This window comes from Sus scrofa, chromosome 18 (genome assembly GCF_000003025.6).
Source record: "Sus scrofa isolate TJ Tabasco breed Duroc chromosome 18, Sscrofa11.1, whole genome shotgun sequence".
Classification (NCBI taxonomy): domain Eukaryota; kingdom Metazoa; phylum Chordata; class Mammalia; order Artiodactyla; family Suidae; genus Sus; species Sus scrofa.
In genome coordinates, this window is record NC_010460.4 from 15414986 (window position 1) to 15438119 (window position 23134).

The following is a 23134-nucleotide window of genomic DNA, read 5'->3' on the forward strand; positions in this document are numbered from 1 at the left end:
ACATCCTGATTTTATAAACTGGTGTCTGACAATTGTTTTAACTGTCCTCCCACATTATAACAGCAACACATGTTAACTGCGTAACAAAATAAGTTTAGAGAAAAGAATAACTTGGTCAATGTTTTGGTGTACTTTCTTGTCTGTTCCAGACACTTTTCGATATCATTAAAAACAACTGGTAAATATTATTTGAATAACTGTGTAACACCCTATCATATGGATGTAGCAGGATTAATTTACCATTCCCCTATTGAGAGATAGTTTGTTTCCAATTTTCTATTGTTATAAACAAGCTGTGATGATCATATTTATGCAAAAAATATTTACTCACGTATCAGTGTACTACCTGGGTATAAATACCTGTAAATGAAAAACACTAAGATTAAATATTCCCATACTTAGTGGTTATAGTAATCCATGATCCCACCGGCTGAGTCTAAAGCTACCTGTTGGCTTACCATTTAACAAAATTCAAGAAATCTGACAAAATTCAAGAAATGGTTTCTTATTATAATGCTCAGTTTTTGCTTTCTAGTAATAGTCACCAGCCATTTATGACATTTTTGCCCATATGTGATTTCATTGGTTGATTTTTACTATTTACTATTATGAACTTGTCCTTCAGTAGGTAAATTACAATTGAAAATCAGCAATTTCATATAGTTCAAACCTAACAGCTTCATTTCTATGATTTGAACTTGTCTCACACAGCGAGTATTTGGGACCCAGGACATATGCGCATGAAAACAAGAAGAATACATTCCTGACACTAGTTTCAGTATCATCTTTGTTTCCATTCAGAGCTCTGCCTCCTCCTACAACCACGTTCCTGATGGGATTACAAAATTTATAATCTCATCCTCATTGTTTCCTTTAAGAGAATGTCCATTCGCAGAGTAAGGAAGAGACAAGGGAGCATTAGGAAAATCAGCGGAAACCTGACCCCTCCCAACCTCAGAATCCTGTGTCTTCCAGGCCAGGTCTCTACCCCTCTCACCTCTGTATCTGATAGGACCTGCGTTTTGTCTCTCCTGCTCCAAAGAGACAGTCCACAAAGTCCAGGCATGAGAGAGCTGAACTCAAAGAAGTGGTGAAGAGCATTCACACAGCTCTTCACGGACTTTTTTCCCATCCCTTCTTGACACGCCACTTTGGTGAAGGTTCACATGAGAAGAGAGAAGACACGCTTTACGAGTAAATGTCCACCTGTATTAGCCAGTTGGTTAGTCCCACGTTAAGTGTAAGTAAAAAAATTACTGGGCCAGGTCAAAGTATTTGCTAATAATTACTGCTAGTAAGTCACACAGGGAGGTGGTTAGAACCCAATCAAGTCATACAGAGAATTCACTTATCAGCTATTACCTCAATCAGTGGAAGGGAGTGCACACTGCAAAGAACCAGGAAAGCAATGTGGTGGGGTGGGAAGAGCAGTGACCTTCTACTTCAGCTTTCAGGTGATCTGGGGTCTCTCCCAACTCTGGCACCCCTCTAGCCATGGGACCTGCCCTGAGTCAACAGCCAATCTATTCATCAGTTCACTCGTTTGTAAAAAGAGATAAAAGAGCTCTCAATTTTCTTTCCAGGTCTAAAGTCTATGAAGATGTTGGCAACTGGCTAATACTATAGTCAGCCTCTTTTCCTTCTAACTCTGGCAACAGTACATGTTATCAGGGGAGACTCACAACAAATCCTTCAAAGTGGGCTCTTAAGCACCCTTAAACTCTCACATATGCTAGAAAATACACGGCATTTTATGAGTTTCATGAGTCTATTGCAGATGCTTTAAGAGAAGTAGTGTTATCTAAGCTAATTAAATCATTTCATTTGTGTGGCTCTATGCAATTGTTGGGATTTTTCCAAAAATGCTCCTTAGGGGATCTTCCGCTTACGTTGTTTTGTTCAAAATTTCAGAGGTAAACATCAACAGAAAATGCTACTCGTCCTTTAAGACTTCTTAATTAGGGAAGGTTGAAGCCCCAGTAGATTTACTGTTAATGCTCAATTCTTAAATTATCAGTTGGTTTGCTCTTTCCCTGACTGTTGATAGGCTGAGGCATGCAAACTGTGCTGCAGGGTTGTGAATGTGCTGTCTTGTTTTTGCCATCAAGTCGTAAAGCCGGGTATTACAGGTCATATAGTGATTACAGAAAATCCAAAAGATGATATGGTGCTGTTTACTCTGTTGCAATGCTGTTGTACTAAATATTTCTCGTAATAAGGAGACATTTCCTAGGCCTTGAAAATATTTTTGTCACACAGACAATTTCTGTTGTCTAGGAAAAAGAAACTTTCATTTATTTTTTGTCTTTTTAGGGCTGCATCCAACACATATGGAAGATCAGAGCTACAGCTGCCAGCCCACACCACAGCCACAGCAATGCTGGATCTGAGTTGAGTCTTCACCCTGCACCACAGCTCACAGCAACACTGGATGCTTAATCCACTGAGTGAGGCTAGGGATCGAACCTGTGTCCTCACGGATGCTAGTCAGATTTGTTTCTGCTGAGCCACAATGGGAACTCCGGAAAAAGAAACTTCTATTTTTTTTTTTTTTTTTTTTTTTTTGGTCTTTTCTAGGGCTGCACCTGTGGCATATAGAGGTTCCCAGACTAGGGGTCCAATCAGAGCTGTAGCTGCTGGCCTACGCCAGAGCCACAGCAACCAACGCAGGATCCAAGCCGCGTCTGCAACCCACACCATAGCTCATGCCAACGCCAGAGCCCCAACCCACTGAGCAAGGCCAGGGATCGAACCCGCAACCTCATGGTTCCTAGTCAGATTCGTTAACCACTGGGCCACAACAGGAACTCCAAAGAAACTTTTCAATCAGCCTCACAGGACATTAGATAGGTTGTGTGAGATTAAGAACTTTTTTTTTTTTTTTTTTAAGGAAAGACACTTTTGTGTAGAGTGGAGATGAGAGAGGAATGAAAGCCAGGAGACCCAGGCCCCGTCTTTGCTACCAATGTCTTTCCTAAATGAGGCCCAGGATGGTGCAAGGTCAGATGCCCTGGGCAGAAGGGAAGCCCCTGGAGCTGGAAAGCACAAGTGCAGGTACAGGTGACATCAGGTAGACACGTGAGAGGGGCAGAGACTGGTCGTGGGAGACACTGGATTCTACGATTCCAAGGGGACAGGCGGCCAATGATTTGACAGCCCTCGCTCCTCACTTCCCCTCGGGCTGAGAACTGACATCCTGTTAAAGGAAAAGACGACGATGTACGTATCCTTCCATATCCGCTCCCATCATTAAAACAACATTCTGAAAGAGCTTCTGTGTTAAATAAGAGTACGGGACATATTCAAACATAGTTACTGTACAAAGATACTACACCAAAATGCTGCTCTCTTCACTGCAATCAATTAAACCGACAAGAATAGGGCCCTCTCAATGCCTCTGTTGTACAAACCTGCTTTGACTCAATACCATGTGCGGTGTCCACAGGCTCTCAGGAGAGCTTTTGCTTTTTTTTTTTTTTTTTTTTTTTTTCTTTTCAGGGCCACATCTATGGCATATGAAGTTCCCACGTTAGGTGTCAAACTGGAGCGACAGCTGCCAGCCACAGCCACAGCAATGTGGGTTCCAAGCCATGTTAGCTACCCACACCATAGCTCAGGGCAACGCTGGATCCTTAACCTACTGGGCAAGGCCAAGGATCGAACCCACGTCCTCACGGTTACTAGTCAGATTCATTTCTGCTGAGCCACGATGGGAACTCCTAGGATTATTGTTTTTAAGCTACAATTTAATACACGTTCGAATTACATGGCAAAAACCCTCCCTTAGAAGAATGGCCAAGCAGTTTTGACTCCAAAATCTCTCATGAAAAGAGCTGTCTGATGACTGTCCTCTTTCCCATCGCAACACGGCCATTTCCAAAGCTGAAGCATCCTCACGACACGCCTTTGAAAGCAGCTGAATCGCAAAGAGAACAGAGTCTACATCATAAATAAATGAGCCGCTTTGTATTTTCTGAAACTGATTTCTTCCCCTACCTCCTTGAACTCAGCGGAAACATCCTGAGCCATTTAACTAGAGCCATAAAATGCAACTTATGGTCAATGGTGTACATTCAAAAAATCACATCATTTCTCCACTATAATCGCATTTTAAAGTAAGGATTCACTGGCTTCCCACGGAAGATGATGATGCTGGAAGAAAGAGGGGCCTCATGTATATGAAGACTCAATGTTAGCATCCACTTCTGCTCTCGTTCCACACGGAGAACAAAACCTTGAACAACCAATTTCACAGACTGGTTTTCTAATAACATACAATGAAACTAGGGAATATACTCAGTTCCTCAGCACACATTTTTTAAAAGTAGCCATACAATTGTGATCGTGCCCACTGTTCCTCTCATTCTAGAAGCCTGAATTCAGTATTTCCAGGAATAGCTTCCAGAGCCACAATTTTCAACTACAGTAATAGTGAGTCTCCTCCGTTACATAATCAGATCACGCTCATGTTTTAAACTCATTTTGGTCAATGTTTTTATGTAACTTTACAATGTGTTCAAGACATGCTTTTCGGAATCTCTTCCCATATTCTGCCTTCTTGGTTACATAGCATTAGAGAAAAAGGTAGAATATTTCTTAGGTAGGAAATATTTTCTGAATTCTATGTCATTTCCATCCATTTTTCTTTCCTGTGCTTAGAGCAAAAGATTCTTGGTCCCTAGATGGTCTTGCAGGAAATATTTTATGTGTTTGTGCATAGGGGCATTTCTAATGAAGAGGATCCAAAGCTTTCACCATATATATTTTTTTTTGGGGGGGGGGCTACCATGTGCAGCTGCTTTATGTGGGACCTCATTTCCCAGACTAGGGACTGAACCCAGGCCAAAGCTGTGAAAGCACTGAGTCCTGACACTAGACCACCAGGAATTCCCCACCACTTCCTTAATGGAGAGCAGGACACACAAAAAACTAAAGAACTACCAATGCTATAAAGGTTTATTAAATTAAGAGTCATAGAGTCATGAACTAGTCATCATGTAAAAGGACTGAACGTCTTAGCGACAATCAAGTTCAACACCTTCATTCTAGAGGTGGGACAGTGGAAGCTCAGAGCAGTTAAGTCAATGTCGAGGAAGTTTTCTCCAACACCTTACCTTACCAAAATAAAAAGAAAGCGAGTGGCAATCGAAGCTTCTTTGGCTATTTAAACATGCCTACCTTCAACCTTAAATTCTAACTCAGGTATTTAGAGAAAAGAGGAAGTGTCGTCAAGATGGTGATTATGTGTGATTTACTTTCTGTAATGGGATAATACTGTTTCTATGATGAAAATGATAATTAGAAAAATTACATGGAAATATGGAAAATATGTATAAGAGAAAAAGCAGAATACAAATGAGTGCATGTAGCATTATACGAGTTTATACTCCTGAGGAAAATTACTGGAGGATATGGAACTAAAAAATGTTGTTAAGTTGAAAAAGAATGATAACTTTTTTTTTTCTTCACCTACACATTTCACTGGTATCACCCTGTTTTTCCAATGATTTCTTTGGGAAGGGAGCCACCATGCAGACTTGGGTAAAACAAGCTAAGTCTTGAAGGATGAAGAGGAATCAGAGAGGAGGGAGGGCAAGATATTGGGAGCGAACATTCCACCCTGAGTCAGGACACGAAGGAATTAAAAACAGGAACCTCTGGGTATAAGTTAAAAGGGTAAGTAAAGTTCAGGGAGTGGGAACACTTAGTTGTCGAGAAAAGAAAGAGACATGCATTGTGCCTATTTGCACAGGGCTTGGAGCATAGCAGGCTCCTAAAGACTCATTTATGTCTCTACAGCACTTACGATGATGCCATCAGGGGTGGAGTCTTTGGGAGGCGATTAGGTCATGAGAGTGGAACCTTCAAAAAACGGTATCAGTGCTCTTACAAAGGAGGTCCCACGGAAGTCCGTAGTCCCTTCCGCCCTGTGAGGACACAATGAGGGGTCTACAACTTAGAAGAAAGCACTCACTCAGACATGCTGGCACCCTGATCCGGGATGTCCAGCCTCCACAACTATGAGAAATCAATTTCTGTTGCTCATAAGCTGCTCCATCTGGTATTTTGTTATAGTGGCCTGAAGGGACAAAGACAATGGTATGATGGTCACAGAGCCTTCCTGGACCTTCTAGGTCATTTCATCCTTCTGGTACATCTTTACAGCATGAATGATATCTTGCTGTAACTATTAGGTATTTACATGGCTAATTTCTAGAATTTGGGGTTGTTGTTTAGACATAATCTAATCTCATCTCTGAATGTTTGCTAATATATTCCTTTACTTAAAACCATCTCGTTGGCATGGTCTCAATGTTTATATTCCCCCAACATGTGCATGTTGAAATTACAGCCCCTAAAGATGACGGTATTAGGAGTGGAGTCTTTGGGAGGTGATGAGGTCATGAGAGTGGAACCTTCAAAAAATGGTATCAGTGCTCTTATAAAAGAGGTCCTGTATCTACCAAGCATCATGTTCTGGGGTGTGCCAGTGATACCACAGTGAATAAGCTGCAGTCTCTGCCTCAGTCAGAGGGCCAAAAAGTAAGAGATTTAAGAAATACGCAGGTACAATGAAGACTACAGAGCTAGTCCTGGGAGAGAACAGCTATTTCAACTTCCTGGTGTTCATAGTCCTACTAGATGAAAGTTTCCTGTATTTATAAATTTAAATTGAAAAGATGAAGAACACATAAAAGAAGCACACACTAAAGAGATTTAGCTCTTTGATCTTTGAAAGAGATGGTCAACCCGGTGGAGAAAAACATCAAGAGCATTCTGCAGGGTAGGGATAACAGGAAGGGGGTCAGAGAATGAGGAGTGACCAGATTCGAGGGAAAGGAAGTAGGCATTAGCAAAACACGGGGCCAGATGCAGGCAGATTATGTGCACTAATGTCTGGCAGAGCAAGCTGAGGGTTCAAAGATTGAGGCACATTGGAAAACTGGGACTCTGGTGAAAGATGTGCAAAATCTGCTAAGGTCACCAAAGCATGGCCTATTTTAGCTCACCTTCTATGGAAACATCCATTAAGTTAATATTTATTTGCTCAGCAAAGTTGCTCATGACTTCTCTTAGTCTTTCCCTTGTGGCCCACCCCCTCCCCAAATTTAAAAATACTTGGATGGCTTCTGCTATAGCCTGAGTATTGGTGTCCTCTTAAAATGCATATGTTTAAACTTAATTCCCAATGTGATAGTATGTAAAGGTGGGGCTTTGGGGAGCTAATTAGGTCATAAGGGTGAGGCCCTCCTGAATGAGATGAGTGCCCTCGTAAAAGAGACCCCAGAGAGCTCCCCTTCTCCTTCTGCCATGCGAGGATACAATGAGGATGGCCACCTATGGACCAGAAAGAAGGCTCTCGCCCAACAGTGAATCCGCCAGTGCCTTGATCTTCAACTTCTTAGCCTCCAGAACTGTGAGAAATTCATTTCTGCTGTTGAAGTCACTCAGTCTATGGTATTTTGTTGTAGCAGCCCAAATAAACTAAGATAGCTTCTCTCTGTTTCTACCCTGTAATGCTCCTCTGGCATTCTGTACTCACTCTTTTTTTTTTTTTGCTTTTAAACAGTGTTCATGCTACTACTTATTTAGTGCCCACTTTTCCCAAGAGATTATAGGCATCCTAAGAACAGAGACCATGTCTATCTTGCCATCCTCGGCACTGGCACAGTGCTTGCCAAAGAGCAAGGGCTCAATACATATTCTGAACAAATGAATGAAAGAATCCACAACCCAAAAAATGAACAAATGTAAAAACAAACAACACCCCAGAAAGATGAGTGCCTTTGGTCTCATTCTATGATGAGAAGAGCATCATTCTGAACTGTTAGCTAATCTGACCAAGCTCACAGAGACAGTGAGCAGCAAAGCCAGCTGTAAACCCAGAATGATTCAGACTCTCCCATGCAACCTTCTTCTTATCTGGTCACACACCTTCCCTTGGGCAGCGATGCAAGAAGAGTGAGCCATTGAGGAAAAACTAAATTCTTAAGTGCTATAGAGACATAAAGGAGTCTCATGGGAAAGGAAGACTAACCAGAAGAAAAGCTTTTAAATACTGGTCTTAAAGAAAATAAATTAGAAAGTCCAGGAGCTATAATGGAGTAGCCAATTCCAAGTGAGAAGAAGAGTAGGTAAGAGGGCAGTGTCAAGGGCTCTTGAAACAAGTTAAAATGGAAAAGTAGATGTTAAGTGTTTTGCAGTTGTGTCTTAGGACAACACATCAAAAAACCAGCGCGACAAAAAGAGCTCTATGTGAAAGTGTGGTTTTGATGAAGATGAAGAACAGCAAAGACCAAGATGCTGTTATATGTGGAGTTATTTGCTCACGTACATCCTCCGCCTACCTTTTGCTTTCCTGCTTTAATTCAGTCTCTGAAAACCAATTATACTTGAATAGAGTGGAAACCAAGCAGTTTCTTAGAAGATCGGATGCCGGTTCACACGCTGACAAACCAAATTCGGATAGAGGCAAAGCAGCAAGGAAATTTCAAACTATTTTGGGTGAAGTGTTTTCTCCGGTCTTTCCTGGCTAACCCTCGCCCTGGATATTTGACTAATTGGAACTCTAGATGTCAAGCAGAAGTCTTGAGCTGTAATTTGGCACATCTGCTTAGAAATGTGACTAGAATCTCAAACGACTCGATTGTAACAGTTGGGGATGGTGAACACCCGTGCAATTACAAATGACGACGAGAGAAATGCTAATAAATGTCACTTTGTTGGAAAAGAAGAAAGACAGGACCCAACTTCACACAAGCAATTAAAAGTGCCTTTGTGACCGTGAAATGCACTAGTCTTCCAAACATTTTTATAGCCTTCGATGAAACAAGAGAGTCAAAGGATTCAGTAAACCTCTTACTTTCCGAGTGAGGCTCCTTCTCCACAGTAACACCCTGGTGTGGGTATGAGATACAGATGACTCCTCTCCAAGTGCTCTGCCTCATGCATCTTAGGAAGCTGTACATTCTCCAATAATTGATTTTCTCAAGGCTTCCCACTGGCCAAGTTCAACACAAGTTTATAAGCCCCTTGCACGTCCACTACCCGCCTCTCATATCCCACACTGTCTTATGTTAGAAGTGGACTCCCCACAAAATGAAGCACCACAGGCATTTCTGCTTCACAAATATATTCATTCCAGAAGAATCCAGTGACCTACCAATGGTTTTCTGGGTCTCCATCCTGGGACGTGCATACAAAAATCAAAATCATCAAAGATTTCCTGAGCAATTGGAAGACACCCTGGAAAAAGCATTTTAGACCAATGATTCCTAAATGCATTGGGGTCTAAATATGCTTGAACTGTACCATACATTTCCATTAACCATTAGTAACAATGGCTCAATGTTAAGGGCATGCAGAATCCGGTCTTGGGAGAAAGGAGACAATGGAGGCAAATGCGTTTGAGAAGCAGAAGCTCAGGTAATCTGAATCCCTAAATAATTCTACTATACAACATACCTTCTCTGCTGATGGCTAGCAAATTGCAACATTAGGCCTTGTAGCTTTCCTTCACTTCAGATAAATTTGAAGCAATCTCATTTTTAGTCTCAGACGCTTGCCTGTTTAGTATTCAAGGCACTAAAATCCACGGGCAAAGAAAAAGCCAACCAACCTTTATGAAGGCCAGTGGGGAGAAGAAGCAGGGTGTGTTAAACAAGTGGCTAGAATTCATCTTTTACTGATCCTCAAGGTACTGCAAAAGGATAAACAATTTTTTTTTGTCTTTTTTTTTTTTTTTTTTTTTTTAGGGACATACCCTCAGCATATGGAGTTCCCAGGCTAGGAGTCGAATCAGAGCTGTAGCCACTGGCCACAGCCACAGCCACAGCAATGCAGAATCCATGTCTGCGACCTACACCACAGCTCACATCAATGCGAGATCCTTAACCCCCTGAGCAAGGCCAGGGATCGAACCTGTGTCTTCACGGATACTAGTCGGGTTTCCACTGAGCCACGAAGGGAACAAGGAGAAGCAATTTAGTGTGCAAAAAGAATTGAGTACCAACTTGACGTTAAAATATTAGTTCACACTGGATCCTGCTCAGTGCTTGAACTAGAGAATTTTAGATGTGATCCTATCCCTGTGAATTGCGACCTGCTTAGAGTCACTTATTACTGAATGACACAACCAGTCACATTTTTAGAGTTCTTCAGTCTGATTAGACATAAAGCTTTTTAATACAGGCAATTATCCATCAGGACCCAGAGACATGCGTAAAGGGGAAAAGCAGGCCACCTGTGGGCATCTCTCTCCTTTCCATCACTCCTTTGGATTCCAAAGTGCATCGGCTAGGGGAGAGAGCTCTTTAAAAAGAAGGAAAAGGAGGAGGAGGAGAAGAACAAGCACACGAAGAAAGAAAAAAGCTTGATGCTAGAATCTGATTTTAATTTCCAAGGAACCGAGTTCCCCCAAGTTACTACCACAGTGAGTCATCTTTGTTGAGGTGAGGGTGGGAGTGCTTTGCTATTATCTACAAAAAGAAGAATCTGACCTAAAGCCAACAGTCCTGGCTCCTGCCAGGGTGCCCTTTAGCCATCCAGCAAAATCACTTAAGGTCAATACCCGTGTGTGGAAAGGGACTGACACTGCAAGCCTGAGGCTTGCTACCTTGAGAAGGACCTGCCTGCAAAGTTGGCCCTGGGCTAGCATGTGGGATTTTAAATTGTGGACGTGTTCTTGCCTTTCCCTGACTGAGAAAGATGGTTTACCACGCCTAGAATGTTTGTGCAAACAGTGTGCTTCATGCCAAACACGTGCTTTCATTCTTAGTGTCTGGGTTTGGGGTGCAAGGCAGAGGGGGCCTACAAAACCCGGGGACCAGTCGCTGACTTGGGCCATCGTATCTCTCACATACGTTGTTGCATTTCTGTTGCTGGGAGAAGGTGCTCTGACCCTTTCATGGGAGAGGGAGCATAAGGAAGTTAGTACATGAATTCCACCAGACCTGTATATATATTTTACACTTATTGGCCAGTTATGTATCCCGACTTCATCACTGTCATAAATGTAAGTCATGACTACAACTCTATGCCAGGTTCCATGAGTCATAGGAATCTCCCAACATAGGAATGACCTTGGGGACTCCCAAGGGAACTATGAAATGACTTTTCAATCTTGGTCTCACGGGTTTCCTTGCTCAAGAGGGATTCATTCATTGGTGGGTTTCACATTCCCTCTCCTGAAACTTGTCCCAGATTATTCGTAACGTCTATTCATGAAAAGAATCACTGTAGCTTTCTAAGATCTGGGCCTTCCTTCAAAAGTGAATCATTTTTAATAAGTACCTCCTTCTGAAGAAAATATTCTCAGGTTCATCATGTAACCCAAAGTATTAATTCTGGGATAGGAAGATGTCAGTGCAAGAACTCATCACTATAAGAAGTACTGGAGGATAATCCAGGCTCTGCAGCACTTCAGCTCGTACTGCACCAGCAGTTTTTCGATCTGCAGATAGGGCTGGGCTTGCACAAAGGAAGGTTTTAAAGGACATACCCACAGGAAGAGAAAATCTACTGGTCTTCTAGCCTGTTTGACTGTTTAGATTCTTCTTTCTCACTGTGAGAACAGGGAGCAAAAAGTTAATGAGCCATTCTAAGTCTGAAAGACTAAATTTTCAATCAGGATGTAGATGTTGCAATTATGGTGATGGCTGATAGGCAAGAAAATAATTAATATTCTCCCTCGTTGCTGGTTTTTCTTGCTGAATCATACAGATTTTAGACACTGCCTCAGAATAGGAACAGTTATGCTGAGTTAGGGCGAAGGGGAGCAATGAAGAGGCTAAGTTGGGTTGCATGCTCAGGCTGACCTTGTGAAGAGCAAGGCAGCTCAAATCACCTTTATTTTTGAGCAGAATAATGCAATACATAAAGGGTCTGGAAAGATATATCATCATGATTTTGCCAACATACATTTTAATGTATGTGGATTTTGAAATCAACTCACAAATTATTTCATTTGACCCTCAGAGCATACCAATTTCTGATAGGATTTTTCTTTTTTTTCCTTCATCTTTTTAGGGCCACACCTGTGGTATACAGAAGTTCCCATATAGGCTAGGGGTCAAATCAGAGCTGTAGCCACTGGCCTACACCACAGCCACAGCAATGCCAGATCCAAGCCACATCTGTGACCTACACTGCAGCTCATGGTAACACTGGATCTCCAACCCACTGGGGGAGGTCAGGGATCAAACCCCATCCTCATGGATACTGGTTGGGTTTGTTACACCAGAACTCCCTCTGGTGGGATTTTAAATCAATCATGTTACTACTAATCCTCTTAGAGATTTTTATTACAAGTTAAACACACCAAATTTATTTTGTATACAAAAAAATAGTAACAGCAATATAAATCACCACAACTGCTGCCATAAGAGCAACAAGGCACTTGCCCTTTATTCTTTCTGCTAAATATTTAGCTGTCTTAATATTCGGGACTATGTTACTTTCGACAGTAATTGCTTTTAGGTGTGTTCACTGCAATACATCGCAATATTATATAGAATTTTTAAATAATAGGTCTTTTTTTGGCTTGTTTTTTAAGGGCTGCACCTATGGCTTATAGAGGTTCTCAGGCTAGGGGTTGAATTGGAGCCACAGGAACACAGTATCTGAGCTGCATCTGCAAACTACACCACAGCTCAGGGCAACATCGGATCCTTCACCCACTGAGCAAGGCCAGGGATCAAACCTGCAGTCTCATGGATGCTAGTCAGATTCATTTCCCCTGAGCCATGACGGGAACTCCTAAATAACAGGTCTTAATATACAGCAATAATGATATTTCAGAAAACTGAATCAGTAGCAATTTGGGGCTAATCTGACTTAGAGGCTCAGAGAAGAGAAGTCTGAGACCCTCAAAGCAACAAAGTGCTATTGGAAGATTCGCTACATCCAATTTATGTCACTTTTATCACAGGCTTGGAGACAGAGGTGCTTTTCTAAGTGCTTCTTGAAACAGCGTCTCTTCTGTCTTGATACACCCGAGTTCTAACCCTGCCCAGGTGGGGCTCTACTGGGCTAACATCCTTGGGAACCTCTGATTCTCCTCCTCAACATAGTTTCTTCTCTCTTTCTCCTGGTCGCCTTTGTTTGGTTTTTCTCCAAAGTGCTTCAGTGAGATCTTCTTTAGAAAAGAGACATTTCTGTCCTGACTTATGAGAACCAAGGCAGAATTCAGTGCTGTCCATCTGGCAGTGGACTGAGGAATTCTGGGCAAGATGGGATGCGTCTCTGCGACTCTGAAATGTTTCAGCAACAAGCTTTCGGCATTCTGTTTGAATTCTCTCTGTGTGCACCTGTGTGCATTGTTACAATCTGACTTCCCTCAGTTTCCCCTTCAAACTTGAGCACTGAGTTAAAGAGCTACCAGAGAACTTTATGGACCTCAGCACTGGATGCGAGGGCCCAAAAATTCACTGGAAAGCACAGAAAAAAGCATTTGCCCTCACTCGCTCATCTGCACGTAACTCAGCCTCTGGCAGAGATGCAGCGTGGCTTAGGGGGTCAAAAGAAATACTAGCTGGCAACTCTAGCGCTTGAGAAATTAATGATGAGTAACTGGCAGAAGGGATCTGTGACTTATTTTTTGAGTTAAAAACTGGAGTATTCATCTACACTAAAGTTTTAGGGTAATGCTTAACTAGCAAAATAACTGAAGCTCTCTATATAACTGGGAGCTGGTAATTATCCTAACCAAAAAAGAGTTTTAGTATGTTTAAAAAAATAGCAAAAAATTAATCTTCTTAGGATTTTTCTAGTTGGTTTTTTTTTGTTTGTTTGTTTGTTTGTTTGTTTGTTTTGACTTTTTAGGGCCACACCCAGGGCATACGGAGGTTCCCAGGCTAGGGGTTGAATCGGAGCTGCAACTGCTGGCCTACGCCACAGCCACAGCAATGCCAGATCCGAGACAAGTCTGCGAGCTACACTGCAGCTCACAGCAATGCTGGATCCTTAACCCACTCAGGGAGCCCAGGGATCGAACCTGCGTCCTCACGGATACTAGTCAGATTCTCTTCCTCTGCGCCACAATGGGAACTCCGAATTTTTCTAGATTGATAAAAAAAGCTAAAGCTAAATGTAAAAAACTAAAATAGATGAAGGCTGTCAGTTGGTATGATCCCATCAAAAACCACCACTACCAATAACAAAACAAATAAACATGCAATGTGAGAAACATTTTCCTACTATTTGCTACCTTACCATGAACTATAGCATAGCATAATAATATGCCTTTAGCAGGGCTGAGAGAAGTGTTTAAAACAGATTTTTTTTTTTAACTATTATAGAAGTTAAAAATTTTCTTTTTTTAATTGAAGGAAAGAGTCTTTAAATTCTACAGCGCTTTACAGTGTTCAAAAGTTTCACACACACACAATTTCATACAATCCCATAATAACCATTTGCTCCTCTTACTCTATACCGCTTCTCCTACCCCTCTCCCTCCTCCCACTGGTAACCACTAGTTTGTTCTCTGTATCTGTGGGTCTGCTTCTTTTTTTGTTATAGCCACTAGTTTGCTTGTTTGTTTGTTCAGATAGAAATTTTCTATTAGCATACTTGAAAAACAGAAAAGAAGTAAACACATTTATTCCACAGATATTTACTGAAGGGCTACCCCCTGCCAGACACTTGGACATGGGATGTGCAATGGCGGAAAAGGCCAGCCTGAGTCCCTTCTCTGGCAACTTCCATTCAAGAGGGAGATAATCGAAAACCAGGGAAACAGATCAATAAAATAACTGTGTACTGTGATAAGTATCCCAAATTTACAAAAATAAACAGATCAAGATTAACGGGAGGCAATGGTTCTAAAGCAAACCCTCAGTCTCTTTAAAAATGTTTCGGTGTTTATTCTTTATAGCTGTAATCAGACATCCCTTTCTATCCTATTTCGTTCATTTAAAAGATCTCTCATGAACATTTTCGATGTCATTAAACATGCCACATGAACATAACTGTATTAATAGTTTTATTATTAAATATGCTAACATTTATAGGGCACCGTGTACAAGGCACATTCTATATGCTAGCTCACTGAATCTTCCAAACAAGCCTGTTAGATAGGTACTTCTATTAGCCTCATTTTGTAGATAAAAAATTCGACAATAAATTTAACTAACTTTTTAAAGACTGCATAATTTAAAGCATATCTAAGATTCAAGCCAGGCCACTGGACTCATGTGTACTCTCTTATCCCATAATTAAACTATACTGTCTCAATAACTACGTAATATTCCATCACTCTTATTTGATACACACTTTTTATATGGTAAAAATTAAAATGACAAAGGTAAAAAAATACAGAGCCATAATAGAACCAACAGGTATGGGGGGGTGAGCAGAGAAAGAAAGAGAGAGAAATTTTCCTTGGGATGTCTAAATAAAATGGGTCAGGAGGGAGGAAGAAAATGAACATTCAAAAATTATCCCTTAGCAGACTCACAGATCTAGAGAAGAGACTTATGGTTGCCAGGGGCGGGGGGGGGGGGGAGAAAAGGATTGGGAGGTCGGGATTAATAGACGCAAACTATTATACATCGGACAGATAAACAAGGTCCTATTGCATAGCACAGGGGACTATATTCAATATTCTGTGATAAATCATAATGGAAAAGAATATGTATATGTATAACTGAATCACCTTGCTATATAGAAGAAATTAATACAGCACTGTAAATCAACTATACTTGGATAAAATTTAAAAAAAATACCCCACGGCAAATTTCTAAACATATTTAATTCATAAATGGCTGTGTACTTAGAACAACCTTTTTGTAAAGCAAAGGAGCAAATGCTTATGATGTACCATTTTCACGATGAAAGCATCGGCCAGAACCTTCCCAACATTTGGAATTGTGGGCAATAAACAGCAAAGATTCAGATATCACATGTGTTCTGCCTTAGCTGCGTTTGTACTTTCTCGGCCTCCGACAATCTAAAGAGTGCACAGAAACTTCTGAGGGCTTTGACACACCCTTATAAAAGTGAGACCCAGGGGAGTTCCCATTGTGGCGCAGTGGTTAACAAATCCGACTAGGAACCATGAGGTTGCGGGTTCAATCCCTGGCCTTGCTCAGTGGGTTAAGGATCTGGCGTTGCCATGAGCTGTGGTGTAGGTCGCAGACGCGGCTCGGATCCCGTGTTGCTGTGGATCTGACATAGGCTGGAAGCTACAGCTCCGACTGCACCCCTAGCCTGGGAACCTCCCATATGCCCCAGGAGTGGCCCAAGAAATGGTAAAAAGACCAAAAAAAAAAAAAAAAAAAAAAAAAGTGAGACCCAAATCACCAATCAGGACTGGTTTTATTTGCTGGAAATTCTACAACAGAGATTCACATATGCAAGCAAGCCCAACAGTGGTGGAATAATATAAGACCACGTGTGATGTTGAGAATTATGAACACTTCATTTCTGTCCAACATCTTAGCGAGGCGGCTACTCTACCAGCTGCTCTCCCGGCTTCGCTATGCCACCCAAGGACAATAACAAGAAGAAAGATGCCAGAAAGTTGACCAAGAAAGACAAAGACCCAGTGAACAAACCTGGGGACAAGGCCGAAAAGAAGAAGTGGTCCAAAGGCAAAGTTCGGGACAAGGTCAATAGCCTAGTCTTGTTTGACAAAGTGACATATGACAAGCTCTGTAAAGAGGTTTCCAACTATAAGCTCATAACCCCTGCTGTCGTCTCTGAGAAACTGAGGATTTGTGGTTCTCTGGTCAGGGCAGCCCTTCAGGAGCTCCTGAGCTAAGGACTTATTAAACTGGTTTCAAAGCACAGAGCTCGAGTAATTTACACCCGAAACACCAAGGGTGGAGATGCCCCGGCTGCTAGAGAAGATGCATGAACAGGTCCCACCATATACTGTACACTTTGAAAAATAAAACTTTATTAAATAAAAAAAAGAATTATGAACAATAATTCTCACCAAAGCTCGAGCTCTACCTGTGGCTCCTATCTTACTTTTCGAAGCTTCTGGGTATGTACGTTTTATTCCGTACTCTCCCATCCCCATGCCCTAGCATCACTATCACTAATTAGAGTTGCCAATACTGAGTAAAGATCATACTTCACACATTTCATCTTTCCCTAGAGAGTCTTTTTAAAGCTTCAAGTAAATATCATAATGTAATAAAAGAGTTAAGAACTTAGGCTTTGAGGAGTTCCCTTCATGGCTCAGTGGTTAATGAACCTGACTAGGATCCATGAGGATGCGGGTTTGATCCCTGGCCTCACTCAGTGGGTTGAGGATCTTGCATTGCCATGACCTGTGGTATAGGCCGCAGGTGTGTCTCAGATCTGGCGGGTTGCTGTGGCTGTGGTGTAGGCCAGCAGCTGTAGCTCAGATTCCACTCCTAGCCTGGGAACTTCCATATGCCGCAGGTGTGGCCCTAAAAGCAAAAAACAAAACAAAACAAAACCCCCAAAAACTTAGGCTTTGAAATTGGACTGTGCTGGATTCCAATCTTGGCTCCATCACTCACTTCTGATTTAGAAATTAGGTGGCAGGTTGTGGGGTGGGGTCAGTGTGCAGAAATTTTATTTCCTGTATCAAGGGAATCTTCTATAATGCTTTGTACATAGCAGGTGCTCAATAAACATCTTCCTATTATCTTCTCCCTTATCTAAATTTTCTCTGTGTATTTAACCAGATCTAATTCTCATCAACTTTTTTTTTTTTTTTTTTGTCTCTAGGCAGTACGTACCTGGCAGATGTTTAACAGCTACATATCGGGAGTGAATGAAGTGATGTTGGTACATAATTTGGTTGTAAAGTTTATAAAGTGCCTTGAGCTGACAGAAATAGCACAAATGACGACTGTAAATGGGCATAAAACATGAAATATCTCTCTTACTAACCCATCTTTTCTCCTTAGGATTTATCTTTCCCCAACTAGGGATTCCTGTTTTCTTTCATCTGCTAAGAGGCAGACATACCAACCTCATATGCAGCAGTTAGAAACAGGGAGACCCTGATTTATTTAGAATAAGCATTGGGACACAAAAATGTCAAAGTAGCTCAAAACCAAAGATTAGGCTCATTGACCTAACGTGGATACATGGTTCACTAAGGCCCTGTAAATGGACAGTGATCCTGCGGATAAAAAAACACAAGGGGTGGTGGCCAAAGTATGGCAGTCATAGGGGTTTGAGTTGTTTCATGGCTTTGCAAAGGATGGCATCTAATTTTCCGAAACATCTTGTTTCTGGGAGAAATTCATCCACTATCCTCCACCGGTGCTTTGATACATAACATGTCACAGTGCCTGTGACTGGGCTTCTGCCAGTAGCGCAGAAACCGATGACATGAAACAGGTACCGGCAATGGCACAGCTGCTAATGGGTACATTTAAATCAACGCCTATTCTTCCCATGCCATCATGCAAAGCCCCCTTGACTGCTCTAAAACAAAGATAGCTTAATTTTATTTCCTGCCTGGCTTTGTGTAATTTTGACACGTCCTCAGTCAAACACGACCCAGTCCTTCAATCAGGCCCTATTTTTCTGGAGATGGGAAAACAAGAGGAAGCGAAAGTAATTATTGAAAACTCATAAGCAGCAGCTTTAGCCTAATTACCTTGACTTTCCTTTTTAATTTTTCTATCGATTGTTTCTTGTTAATATACAAGTATTGACTGAGCTGGTAGAGGCTGGTGCTACTATGATAAGAACTGATGCTGCTGGGAAAGAAAATGTAATTAGGAGACCCAATATTCTGCTCTTCTTCCACAGAAGCACACACTAAGAGCAGCGACTTTGGTTTAAGACCCTCTTAAGAATCACCAGCAGCACCTGCATAGCCAGGATCTTTGTTCAGTGCCTTTGCTGTCTGTTGTGCCTTGGCCACTAGGGGGCAGCTGGGAAAAAGAAAAACAACCCCTTTTCCTTTGTTCTTCTGATGTCAAAAGAATATGTGTCATCTACTAACACAGCAAACTATATATCTAATCACTTGTGATGGAACATGATGGAGGATAATGAGAGAAAACGAATGTATATATATGTATGAAGGGGTCACTTTGCTATACAGCAGGAAGTGACAGAGCACTGTAAATCAATCATAATAAAAAAATTTTTAAAAATACATTTCCCTTCTTTTCAGCACATGATCTACTAGACCTCCTGGGTCAATAACCCCAGGGGGACGAGCAACCCAAGAATGAAGGTGATGTCCCTTGGAGCTGCATGTGTTGGCTTTAAATGCTGCTGTATTTAAAGTTCCAACTTGAAAATGCCTAAGCACTACTGGGTGAGCTGCCCTGAATATTAATGTATCATTGATAAATGCTTTTAGCCATTCCTGATTCCTTTGTCAGGGAGAAATGTGACGTTTTCTTGCTGTAGAATATGAAACTCATTTTAAAAATAATTTTTTCTAAAGCACTTTCAACTTTTCCATGTCTTACATAGCTAAGTTTTCTAGAACATTAATAATGTGCTAGAGGTTGAGAGTCTTAAATTGCTAGCAAGGCATTACCTCATTATATGCAAACACAATTTAGGAACGTTGTGTGGCAATCAGTTTTCTTAGGGGCCAAGAAAACCCTGGCAAACTAGGGTGTCATGCTGCATTCTGCTTCATTTCACTCTTTAAAGCAACTCTAACAGAAGATAAAAAAGCAGGAGCAGTTAGCAAGGCTAAAATTAATCAGAGATATCTCAAAGGGGGAGTTCTCAGAAAAATATATCCTGCTCACAAATTCTACCACACAATCCAGAAGGAAAGAAGTATTCTTAAAGAAAAGACTGGAGGAGTTCCCATCGTGGCTCAGCAGTTAACGAATCCGACTAGGAACCATGAGGTTGCAGGTTCGATCCCTGCCCTTGCTCAGTGGGTTAGGATCCGGCATTGCCATGAGCTGTGGTGTAGTTGCAGACACAGCTTGGATCCCAAGTCGCTGTGGCTCTGGTGTAGGCCGGTAGCTACAGCTCTGATTCAACCCCTAGCCTGGGAACCTCCATATGCCTTGGGAGCAGCCTTAGAAATGGCAAAAAGCCAAAAAAAAAAAAAAAAAGGACAAGACTGGGAACAGCCATAAAAACCAAGAGAATGGTGCAAAATCCAAGAAGCAGGGGAGAAGTAATAGGAAAAGGAAGCCAATGGATCAAAAGGGGGAAAAAAAATAAATGAAAGAATCATTAGACTAAGGAAGAGAGTTAAGGACTGGTTTTCAGCTGAAATGGTGCAATGAACAGCAGAAGGAGGAACAGAAGTAGCAGAAATAGTTTAGTCCCTATAAAGCATACTATAATAACAACAAACGTCCATCAAATCTAAAGTAACAAGTTCACAGACTTGGGGGACAGTAAGTGAAAGGGCAAATGGATTTCTATTAAAATAACTTCATCAGCCCCTGAGAGCATCGTTGTCACCAGAAAGTCACAGGCATAAATACATCATCAATCCAGATCAACAAATGGCAAGTAATTATTGGAAGGTACGGAGAAAGTCACACTACAATCTGCACAACAGCAGTACATCCCATCAGAGACTAGCACAGATATTCACCTCTAATAGAGGTTTTAAACATGCATTAATGATAGGTTCAAATACCTTATATAATATTTAAGATTCAAAAAATAGCTTCAGAATTTTTCCTTTTAAGGGCCACTACATATGGAAGTTCCTAGGCTAGGGATCAAATTAGAGCTGTAGCTGCCAGCCACAGGCACAGCAACACCAGATCTGTGCCATGTCTGTGACCTACACCACAGCTTATGGCAATGCCAGATCCTTTAACCCACTGGGCAAGGCCAGGGATGGAACCCACATCCTCGTGGATACTAGCCAGGTTCTTAACTTGCTGAGCCATGATGGGAACTCCCTCTTCAGATTTTTAATTAAAGAATTCCAAAGAGAATACTGTGATCTGCATGGAGCTGGGTTAGAACACCGAGACAACGTTGCAGCAGCTCAGGAAATATTTTCTGAAGGCCTACTATGTTCTAGACAATGAAATGTTGGTATGACCTCGTCTTTCTATCAAAGTCATCATCTCGTGGAGAGAATTACCATACAGTGTGCCAGAAACAATAGTTACCTTAGGAACAAGATAAAAAGGAGGAGAAAAAAAGGGGGAAGCTTCACTTTCAAAAACGTTGTATTTAAAGCAAATCTGTAAACATATTTGAATTGACCATCGGGAGGACAGTGTGGAAAGAGAGGTCCCAGCATCCTCAGGTCTCTCAGGCCTCCAGTGGGGAGCAACAAACTGATATTGATAAGAGAAAATCTGGATTTAGAAAGATCAGGGTGGGAAGGGAGATAAAGACGCTGCTGGGAGGCAATTGTAAGGAGACAAAGGAAAAGGCAGCCAAAAGGAAGGGAAAAAGCAGAGTCATCTTCCAGAAATTGAGTTCAATGTCTTAGCTGGTATCGGCATCCTAGTCATGGTATAATGGAAAGAACTATGGATTTGTCATCACATGACTTGGACTGCCGTCCTAGAGCCTCTATTTACTACGTACGTGACTGTTTCAGCCAGTATTCGTTCAGCCCCAAGTCATAGAAAACTGACTAAGAGTACAAACAGTTGGGGTTTCACAGGAAGAAACAAAACACACTCCAGTTTATTTTTTAAAGCAGAAATGGACTCCATGTAAGAAATTTGGTCCTTATGGTATCAGAGGAAGGGTGGATGGAGTGGGGTGGAGGCTGCATTTCCAGAAAGTACTCAAAATTAACACTAAAGAACTGACCCACCAGAAGAAGGACCACACCTGTCACTATTAGGATAGTGAGGAATTAGGAGGCTGCCAAGGTTAAGGTTATCTCTTCTAGACAGTTTTGAAATGAGTGAGTGACTTTTAACATTGTGGAAAAAACACATGTCCATTTTTGCTCCCAGAAAGAAGCCAAGCCACCCAAAATAGCCTTCCCCTCAGTTCCCCCCTCCAAAGGCCACACGAATGCACCTGATAAGAAGAACCTAATTCATCCCCTAAATTCTGCTGCAGGGAAATAAGGAAATGCAGTCGTGAAGGAACCTAGGAGGAACGTGGAATGTTCCCTGACTGCCATACCACCAGGTTCACAACTTGACTAAATAATCAAAATAATGACTGCATTCAGGACAAGAATCCCAAAGGCAGGGCAATCTCAGAATGAGTTAATTCAGCGTCTTGAACAACATCATGAAGAACTCAGGGTCTTTCCATTTTTCTCCTTTAGGATCAGAGGCTTGCCCCCTTCTGATGGCAAGATGGCTGTCATGGTTTGAGGTAACACATGTACGGTGGACATTGTGACAGAAACAAATGGGCCTCTTTCTTTCTGTTGTCTTTTCACCACAGAAAACCTTTCCCCCAGAAGCCTCTGGAGACCTTCTCTCAGATTTGCTGAACGGAACTGTATTATTTACCGACGGCCCAGATCATCTTAGTGAAAGAAATAGCATTAGCATGACTGGCCTAGAGAAGTCATGACGTACCCTGAGGGGCAAGAAAAAAGACTCTTCGCTGAGCACAAGGTCTTGCAAGAGATCAAGAATCAGCATGGGACAGCCAGGAGGAACTGGGGTGAGGGGGGGCCGGTAAAGGCAATGCAGAGGTGCAGCAGGCTGTTTATCTCCTACTCTCAACGTCTTACTTTTTCCTCAGTTCTAACATGAAGATGTTAACATCTGCTTCTTCAGCTAAGAGGACCACCGTTCCCATGGTACCCTATGCCTGTGGTCCAAGAGGGCTGTCGTCATTCGCATCCATGTGAAGTGATACAGGTAAAACCTCTGCAGATGATGTGCGATGTCATCCGTATTAGTACACGGTTAGTACCCAGGGAAGTGAGAAAGGAGACTTTTGTTCTCAGCAAGTACCACCCTCTCTGGCTGGTGTTAATTGAAAGGGCAAATGCTCGTCTTGAGGAAAAGCAATTTGCTGAGATGAGCGTTTTTTGAAGCGTTTTATACTGTCATTATGGAAAAGAGGGCTAGATTCCATCGGAAGAAAGACAATCAATAAACCATGAAACTGCCCAACAGTACTGGAGTGTTTCCAGAGAGAGAACTTTGTTGATTTGAGCTGTGTGGTTCTGGTGATGAAGCAACCATGTTTATGAAGCATGTTAAGCATCATCACAGCAGGTAGTAATGGATCAAAAGCCTGGAGTTGAGAGGACAGGGCTTAC

At 41.8% G+C, this 23134-nt stretch overlaps 1 protein-coding gene and 1 pseudogene across 1 annotated transcript in view; one reads left to right on the forward strand and one right to left on the reverse strand.

Moving 5' to 3' along the window:
• The window catches only part of EXOC4 (exocyst complex component 4), an 801583-nt gene that overhangs the window by 309834 nt on the left and 468615 nt on the right, over window positions 1-23134 (reverse strand). The window lies entirely within an intron of this gene.
• On the forward strand, window positions 16478-16855 carry LOC100524776 (annotated as a pseudogene).